This window comes from Bubalus bubalis, chromosome 20 (assembly GCF_019923935.1).
Source record: "Bubalus bubalis isolate 160015118507 breed Murrah chromosome 20, NDDB_SH_1, whole genome shotgun sequence".
In the NCBI taxonomy this organism is placed as follows: Eukaryota; Metazoa; Chordata; class Mammalia; order Artiodactyla; family Bovidae; genus Bubalus; species Bubalus bubalis.
The window spans coordinates 50,289,323-50,299,009 of NC_059176.1; the positions used below are offsets into that span (position 1 = coordinate 50,289,323).

Here is a 9,687-nt window from a genome sequence, read left to right on the forward strand (position 1 = left end):
ACAGGATCACAGACCAGTTAACTGCGCACTCACTCCAAGTGTCCATGCTGGCCACCAGCAAGGAGGGCACGCAGGCGGAGAGCAGCTGCCCCAGGTGGAGGAAGAAGCCCGCGGTCCTGGAGCCCAGGCCTGAGGAGGTTCTCGTGGTGACGGTGACGGTCAGGCAGGTCACCAGCACTGGAGGTGTAATCTTGCTTATTTTACAATAAAATCTTGAACTACACAGCTCTGGGTTTTGATGGACTGGTTCAGTTTCACTTTGCCTGTTTTGTTCTGTTTCTTTGTTTTTGTTTTTCCAGGAATATATGGCCACTCACCCCTAGAGCAGATGTGCTGATTTGGACAATGTAATGACCACAAACTCAGGTTCACCAAGGCGCCTTATGTTTAATGCAAAGTCTCCAAAACTAGAAGCACGACACACCCTCAGCACACATCCTGCAACCATTTCCTGTTTCTCTTGTGTAAATCCCAGCTGAATCTTGCAGTCTTGGGCGTCGGTTACCACCTTCTCCCCTAGTTGCCGGCTTCCTTAAGATAAAGTAACTTTTCTTTCATCCAACACTTACCTCTCTGTATTGGCTTTTCAGCAAACTAATCAGAGCCTGGTGACAGTCAGAGCCTTTGTGCAACCAGGCAGGAGTCAGGTCCCCTAGCCTCTGCCCCTCTAGCTACACTGGAGTTGATGAGGGGGCTGCTGCTGGGAAGGTGGGGAGGATCTACAGGTAAGTTTTACAGCTGCTAAACTCATTAGTTTTTGGAATTTCCCTATCCCTCCCCACTCATTGTGGCCAGCCTGTTTTCAGTTTCTGTTGAGAGAAGGAAACTGGCTTCTGAAGGAGCAGCTGAGCTCTTGACTGAGTAAGTAGAGGGCCGTGCACCCTGGAAGCCCCCCATTCCCACCCATTTGGACATAATCTTTGCCCTTTAGAACTCAGACATAAAGAATCTGCCAGCAATGGAGGAAATGAGAGTTTGATCCCCCGATTGGGAAGATCCCCTGGAGAAAAGAATGGCAACGCACTCCAGTATTCTTACTGGAGAATCCTATGGACAGGGAAGCCTGGCAGGCTACAGACCATGGAGTCACAAAAGAGTCGGACATGACTAAGCAACTAACACCTTCACTTTGGACACCGCAGGAGTGGGAAATGATTCACTTGCCACTCTGTACTAGTCTCTCCCAGAGAATTAGTTTGTTTGTTTGTAATCTGCTCTAGAGGAGCAAGTGATGTGAAGGGCAATGGGGGGCGGGGGAGGGGTGTCTTTATCCATCCCTTCTAGAAGTTCACTGGGATGCATCTTGACAGATTGGCAAAACCAGAGCTATAACCCTATAACCAAGAAAAAAGAGGTTTTTAAATTATAATACAGCCTGGCTCACATATGTTTCTGATTCTGAAAAGCAGTAGTCCCAGGTGGGTCTCTAAATTACTCCCCTATTTTGCAGTTAGAACTGATTTGTCAGAGATCTGGTTAAGTGGGAGGATATTCCATATTGAGCCTTTCATAATAAGGATTTTTCCAACAAGGGCACTAAATTAATTGTACAAAAGGGAAACTAAAGTGTGAAAAACCCACACTCTTTACAGAGGAGTCTTTGCAGGCAAAGGAGAGAGAAGAGGGGCCAGCTTCTTAGGGAACTGACTCCACCCCGACCTCTGGGGTTCCTATCCCGATGGCCCAGGTAGAGGTTGCCCCGAGGTCTGTGCCCAGCTCCCCGAGTCTCTGGAAGAAGGAGGGGTCCTAGTGTGGGTGCGGGGCACAGCCTTAGCGTCACCACAGCATGAGGAAGAAAGGGGGTCTGAAGTAGTCTCCCCCTTTAAGACCGTCAGGTCACTCAGCTTGGCCTCAATGTGTCCTTGAGGGTGGGTAGGGTTGGATTTCCACTAAGACAGTTCTCTGCAGGAGGACAGCCCGGTGGCTATTATTGGACTTACACTGTTTTCAACCTCAGACCTACTAAACTGGACAATTGCCAATCCTCTTTACAGAAATTATCCACAAAAAATGGTGGAAATGTTTATTATATTTTTCAACCCGCTGCCCAGCATGGGCTGATGCACAGATGTGGGTGATGACTGTGTTCACAGCAGAGGTGCAGCACTTTGTCCCAGGCAAAGCCCAACATTCATCTCTCAGTGTTTGGCCTCTTGAGGAATGAGCAAACAAGCCTGAGTTGGATAACACGGCTAAGGGGTCTCCAGAAGCTAAAAGAGACAAAGAGGGACCTCCCCTGGGGCATGAGAGACCACAGTCCTGCTGATACCTTGTTTCAAAACGCTGACCTCTGGAACTGTGAGAGAACACATCTCTGTTGTTTTAAGCCACCAGGCTTGTGATAATTCACTGCAGTAACCCTAGGAAATCAAGATAAATTTCCAAAAAGTATATTCTTTGTCATATTTTTTTTTTAAGTTTTCAGAAAAGCTTGCTGACCTCCTGCCCTAGAGCATGGTGGTCACATGGATCCCAGGACCCCTTGTTATCTCCTGTGTCCCCGAGTGTCTGAGACTCATGGGGAAGGGTCCACTGATCTAAAGAAAGGTGGTCAGTCCAAACGCCCACAGGAATGAGGAGGGAAGGAAATAAGTAAAGGGGATGGAGAGGACTAGGGCCCCTGGAGAGGACCAGCTGCACCTGTGGGATGTGGTGGAAAAGCAAAATGCTGTGTGCATGATATTGTCTCATGTCTATAAAATGGAAAAAAAAAAAGATATAGATACTGCCTAAAACCATATTTGCATGTATGTACACATGTTTCTACATATGATTTCAGAGCCCATGAAATGTGCTGAAGGCTGTACATGAGGTTGAGGACATGGATGGAAGGGTGGATGCTCGTGTGAGCAGGAGGAAGACTGGCCATGCCTAAGAGGGGAAACCAGGACATGGGAGATGATAATACTCCTACTTTATATCAATTATACATGAAAAGGGACTTCCCAGGTGGTACTAGTGATAAAGAACCCGTCTGCCAATGCAGGAGACGTAAGAGACATGGATTCAATCCTTGGTCAGGAAGATCCCCTGGAGGAGGGCAACACACTCCAGTATTATTATTTTTAATTTATTTATTACTCCAGTATTCTTGCCTAGAGAATCCCATGGACAGAGGATCCTGGTGGGCTACAGTCCATAGGGTTGCGAAGACTCAGACACAGCTGAAGCAACTTAGCATGCATGCATACATGAGAAGAAGTAAACCACACAAAAATATGAATGGAAAACAATATAGAAGCCATCCACGGTACAATCCACAATCCCTTTTTTCAAACCTTTTTTTTCTAAGGGTCTGAAAGCACCTTATAAACAAACATATTACTGTTTTTGCACTGAACCTTTGAACGTTCACACTAAGTGAAATAAATAAAGACTCTAAATTTTCTCCTACCATCTTTTTGGGGCTTCTCCTTTGCCCTTGGATGTGGGGTATCTTTTTTGGTTGGATCCAACATTCTCCTGTCGATGATTGTTCAGCAATGAGTTGCCAATTCTGGAGTTCTCAAGGGAGAAAATGAGTGCACAACCTTCGACTCCACCATCTTGTTATCGACTCCTGGAATGGGCAAATTTAATTCAGATGACCGTTGTATTTACTACTGTGGGCAAGAATCCCTTAGAAGAAATGAAGTAGCCATCATAGTCAACAAAAGAGTCCAAAATGCCACACTTGGGTGCAATCTCAAAATGACAGAGTGATCTCTGTTCGTTTACAAGGCAAACCATTCAATATCACTGGGATCCAAGTCTATGCCCCAACCACTAATGCCAAAGAAGCTGAAGTTGAACGGTTCTATGATGACCTACAAGACCTTCTAGAGCTAACACCAAAAGAAAGATGTCATTTTCATCATAGGGGACTGGAATACAAAAGTAGGAAGTCAAGAGATACCTGGAGTAACAGGCAAGTTTGGCCTTGGAGTACAAAATAAAGCAGGGCAAAGGCTAACAGACTTTTGCCAAGAGAACCTACTGGTCATAGCAAGCACTCTACTCTTCCAACAACACAAGAGATGAGTCTACACATGGGCATCACCAGATGGTCAATACAGAAATCAGATGGATTATATTCTTTGCAGCCAAAGATGGAGAAGGCCTATACACAGTCAGCAAAAATAAGACTGGGAGTTAATTGAGGTTCAGATTATGAATTTTCTTATTGCCAAATTCAGACTTAAATTGAATCAAGTAGGGAAAACCACTAAACCATTCAGGTATGACCTAAATCAAATCCTTTACGATGATACAGTGGAAGTGACAAATAGATTCAAGGGGTTGGGTCTGATAAAGTGCCTGATGAACTATGGACGGAAGTTCATGACATTGTACAGGAGGTAGTGATCAAGACCATCCCCAAGAAAAAGAAATGCAAAAAGACAAAATGATTGTCTGAAGAGGCCTTACAAATAGCTGAGAAAAGAAGAGAAGCTAAAGGCAAAGGAGAAAATGAAAGCTATACCCATCTGAATGCAGAATTCCAAAGAATAGCAAGGAGAGATAAGAAAGCTTTCCTCAGTGATCAGTGCAGAAATAGAGGAAAAAGAATAGAATGGGAAAGACTAGAGATCTCTTCAAGAGTATTAGAGATACCAAGGGAACTTTTCATGCAAAGATGGGCACAATAAAAGACAGAAACAGTATAGACCTAACAAAAACAAGATATTAAGAAGAGGTGGCAAGAATACACAGAACTATACAATAAAAGAACTTAATGACCCAGATAACCATGATGGTGTGATCACTCACCTAGAGCCAGACATCCTGGAGTCCATAGTCAAGTGGGCCTTAGGAAGCATCCCTACAAACAAAGCAAGTGGAGGTGATAGAATTCCAACTGAGCTATTTCAAGTCCTAAAAGGTGATGCTGTTAAAATACTGCACTCAATATGCCAGCAAATTTGGAAAACTGTGGCCACAGGACTGGAAAAGGTCAGTTTTCATTCCAATCCCAAAGAAAGGGAATGCCGAAGGATGTTTAAACTACCATACAATTGCACACATCTCACACACTAGCAAAGTAATGCTCAAAATTCTCCAAGCCAGGCTTCAACAGTATGTAAAATGAGACCTTCCAGATGTTCAAGCTAGATTTAGAAAAGGCAGAGGAACCACTCTGGTGATTTCAAATTGCCAACATCCGTTGGATCATCAAAAAAGCAAGAGAGTTCCAGAAAAATATCTGCTTTATTGACTATGCCAAAGCCTTTGACTGTGTGGATCACAAAAAACTGGAAAATTCTGAAAGAGATGGGAATACCAGACCACCTGACCTGCCTCCTGAGAAATCTGTATGCAGGTCAAGAAGGAACAGTTAGAACCGGACATGGAACAATGAACTGGTTCCAAATTGAGAAAGGAGTACATCAGGGCTGTATATTATTTAACTTATATGCTGAGCACGTCATGTGAAATGCTGGGCTGGATGAAGCACAAGCTGGAATCAAGATTGCCGGGAGAAATATCAATAAACTCAGATATGCAGATGACACCATCCTTATGGCAGAAAGTGAAGAGGAACTGAAGTGCCTCTTGATGAATGTAAAAGAGGAGTGAAAAAATTGGCTTAAAACTCAACATTCAGAAAACTAAGATCATGGTATCTGGTCTCACTTCATGGAAAATAGATGGGGAAACAAAGGCAACAGTGACAGACTTTATTTTCTTGGGCTCCAAAATCACTGCAGATGTTGACTGCACCCATGAAATTAAAAGCCGCTTGCTCCTTGGAAGAAAAGCTATGACAAACCTAGACAGAGCATTAAAAAGCAGAGTCATTACTTTGCTGACAAAGGTCCATATGGTCAAAGCTATGGTTTTTCCAGTAGTCATGTATGGATGTGAGAGTTGGACTATAAACAAAGCTGAGCGCCAAAGAATTGATGCTTTTGAACTGTGGTGTTGGAGAAGACTCTTGAGAGTCCTTTGGACTGCAAGGAGATCAAACCAGTCAGTCTTAAAGGAAGTCAGTCCTGAATATTCATTGGAAGGACTGATGCTGAAGCTGAAACTCCAGTACTTTGGCCACCTGATGAGAAGAAGTGACTCATTTGAAAAGACCCTGATGCTGGGAAGGATTGAAGGTGGGAGGAGAAGGGGATGATAGAGGATGAGATGGTTGGATGGCATCACAGACTTGATGGCCATAAGTTTAAGCAAGCTCCAGGAGTTGGTGATGGACAGGGAGGCCTGGCTTGCTGCAGTCCATGGGGTCGCAAAGAGTTGGACACAACTGAGCAACTGAACTGCACTGAACTGATAAATTTTCTCATGTCTGTTCAGGTAGATTCTCTAGCCAAAGGAATTTATAAAAGTTCTTCTTTTCTTTTTGGAGTCTTAAAATGTTGGGATTGCGGGTAAGGGCCACATTCCACTGTATCTCCAAAAATAATGGCACACAGCCAAAGACATAAAAAGTTTTTATGGCTTGAGGCAAAACCAACGGGGCTGTGAGGTTTGGAATGGGATAGTCTTGACAGAGTCAGACACGACTGAAGCAACTTAGCAGCAGCAGCAGCAGTCTTGTTACAAGGTCAAGGGTGATGGGTGGGGAATATAATTCTGGAGCTGTTGCCCAAGTGATTGAGTTATTGGTTCTAACTCCACAGATCCTGAGCCTCAGCAGTCACAGGCCCCCGAGACTTTTCCAGGCATCTGATTTAATCCACCTCCAGAGTGTACGTTGGCTGCTGGGTCCTCAGTGAAGACCACTGCCATATTGGCAATAGGACTTGCCTGACCATCACAATATCATGTCCACCGGTAGGATATCCCCAGAAAAGTGTGGCTTGTACATTGTGTTCAGCTGCCTCCACGTGCCACAGCTGGTCTGCATCATGTCGGCCTTCTTCCTAGCGCTCAACATGGGGATTCGGTGGGGGGACATAAGTAACCGGGTCATGTTCAGCTGGTGCTTCTGTATCGTTGGTACGCTCACCACCATCATACTGGAATTATATAGGTTCCCGACCGACTTTCCTTTCTGCTGGTACAACTTCTCCATCACCTATGCCTGCTACGCTGCCCTCATCTGCCTCTCGGCCTCCATCTTCTACCCCATCACCTACATCAAGTTCTTGCCTTAGGATGCCAGCCAAAACCAGGCCATCGCTGCCACTGTGTTCTCCTGCATCGCATGTGTGGTTTATGTCATGGACGTGGTCTGCGTATGGGAATGCTGCAAGCGCAAGGAGATCCCCTGCTACGTGCACACCAGGCCAGGCCTGCTGAAGGTGCTGGAGACCTTTGTGGCCTGTGTTATCTTTGTCTTCATCAGCAACACCTCCCTGTACATAGACCAGCCAGCCCTGGAGTGGTGCGTGGCCATGTATTCCATCTGCTTCATCCTGGCAGTTGTGGCCATGCTGATGGACCGGGAAGAATGGGAGAACAGGCTGCCCATCTCCTTCCCCATTTTTCATCTGGACTGAACTTGCTGTCTATCCTCCTCCACTTCACTGCTCTGGTGCTCTGGCCGCTCTACCAGTTTGATGAGAAGTATGGCGGGCAGCCCCAGCAGTCCAGCGATGTGAACTGCATTGATAGAACTACCAACGGCATGTGCGCCTGGGAGCAGCGCCTGGCTGTGGCCATCCTGACAGCCGCCAACCTGCTGACATACATGGCCGACCTGGGGTACTGGGCCCACCAGGTTTCTGTAGGGACTGGGGGTCAACCCACAGACTCCTGATCCTCTCTGCTCACAGGAGATCTCTACTGAGCTCTGACATCCTCTGATGCCCTCTTCCTGGCTCTCTCTCCCTTCTCACATCCTTCCCCATTCATCTCACTCTCTTTTCTGTTTCCTTCCCTCCTTCTGCTCTGTCTCCTTCCTGTCTTATGTGATAGCCCCTATTCTCTTTTGCCTCTTTCTCTTGCTTCGCTCATCTTTTCTACATTTTCTGCCTTTACCCCCATTCTGACTCTCTTTGTTTTCTCACCTTCTGTGTCCTGACCACCTCTCCCCATCTTCCTTCTTCTGATCCATCAGGACCTGAGACTCCTTCCTCCTCTGCCCACCGCCCCCTCCCGCTTCCTGAGGTGCTGACTCCACAGCACACACCCTCTGTGCAGCTGTTCACACCCTGGGCCTCCAGAGGGGCCTCATTGCTAAAGGATGTCTGTCCACCTGGGGGTGCCTTAGTTGGTAATTGTCTGTGTGTTTTTTTGGAGAGTGAAGGCAGGTGGTAAGTCACTGGACACTCTCTCCTAGTGGAGCGTTGGAGGGTGGTGTGCAATGTGCCTCCCCTTTAAATTAAAAAAAAAAAAAAGTCTCTGGAGATCAGTAATTCCCAATTGGCAGACTTAAAGCACAGACCCTGGGCCCCTGGGCCCCTCCTGGTGCTCAGCCCCACCTGAGAGTGGCTCCAGAATTTTTGCAGGCTCACTAAACACCCACTCCCTAGAGGACATCTTAGAGGAAGCCAGGGGTCAATACCTTCCATCCCAGCTATGCTCTGGGGAATCACAAAAGGAGCTGGTGAAGAACCCTAGGGTTGTGTTGGTGAGGGGCAGCGATGTGGCCCTCCTGCCTCAGTGATCAAAACTGCAGTTCTGCCTCTGCAGGGAGAAGAGCATGAGCCCACCAGCCTTAAAGTGATGTTAGCCTGCTTTTTTTTTTTTTTTTTTTCTGTTCTCGTCTTTTTTCTGATTGGGAGGGCAAAAATTACTGGGTGACTCTGTTCTTAAAGGGGAAGCTTCTTTTCAAATTTTCTTGGGCAGGTTGTTTGGAGAGGGGAGGGAGTTGCTGTTCCCATCGTCAAAAGAACTACATTGCTTGAGTGTGCAGTGACACACAGTTCTTTTTTTTTTATAAAGAATTTTTAAAAAATTATTGATTGATTGAGTTTTCGCTGTGCTGAGACTTCGCTGTTGTGAGTGGGCTTTCTCTAGTTGCGGAGCACGGACTCTAGGGCACACAGGTTTCAGTAGTTGTGGCCCACGGGTTTAGTCGCTCTGCTGCATGTGGGATATTCCCAGATCAGGGATGTGCCCTGCGTGGCAGGTGTACTCTATCCACTGTGCCACCAGGTTAGTCCACATATGTGTTTCTGTGTGCTGGTTGCTTTCTGCTGCTGCTTCCTGATTCTCTGGGACTCCAGCATAATGTGATCTATTAAATGCATACAATTTTTTTTTTATTCCCAGAGCTTTTGGTTCCCATCAGCCTCTGCTGTCAGTCATTGAGAATAGCATTGTCCCTTCTTCCACATTCATAATGTAGCTTTTCAACCTCATAAAAGTGAAAGAAAAAGACAAAGACAAAAAACTCCAGAACCAAATCCACATAGTCTAATTGCACCCAATTTGTCTGGAGCTCCGAAGGTCCTAGCCAATTCCCACCCTCACTAAAGCTAGGTCTCTGGGAGCCCCTCCCACTGACTCCCATCCACAACTGGACCAGAGCCTGGGGGTGTGGCCCAGCCTGTGACACAAGAGCTTGGGCTCCACCCCAGTGCCAGCATCTTTTCCTCTAACTCTTAAAGGGGCCATGACAGCACTTGGATGCCTCTCCAGAAAGGTGTGTGCCTGTGTGTATGCTCAGTGCAGGTATGTGTGTATACATGTGTGTGTGACCATGTGCTTCCCTGCATTGAGACCACAGCCCTTTACAGTAACTGGTGGCTGTGAAGGCCCCTCAATCTCCTGTCCTCAACCACAAAGCCTCGAGCTCAGCCTCCTAGAGTC

At 46.4% G+C, this 9,687-nt stretch overlaps 1 pseudogene; it reads left to right on the forward strand.

Moving 5' to 3' along the window:
• Positions 1–772: 772 nt before the first annotated feature.
• On the forward strand, positions 773–8,833 carry LOC123465190 (annotated as a pseudogene).
• Positions 8,834–9,687: the final 854 nt, after the last annotated feature.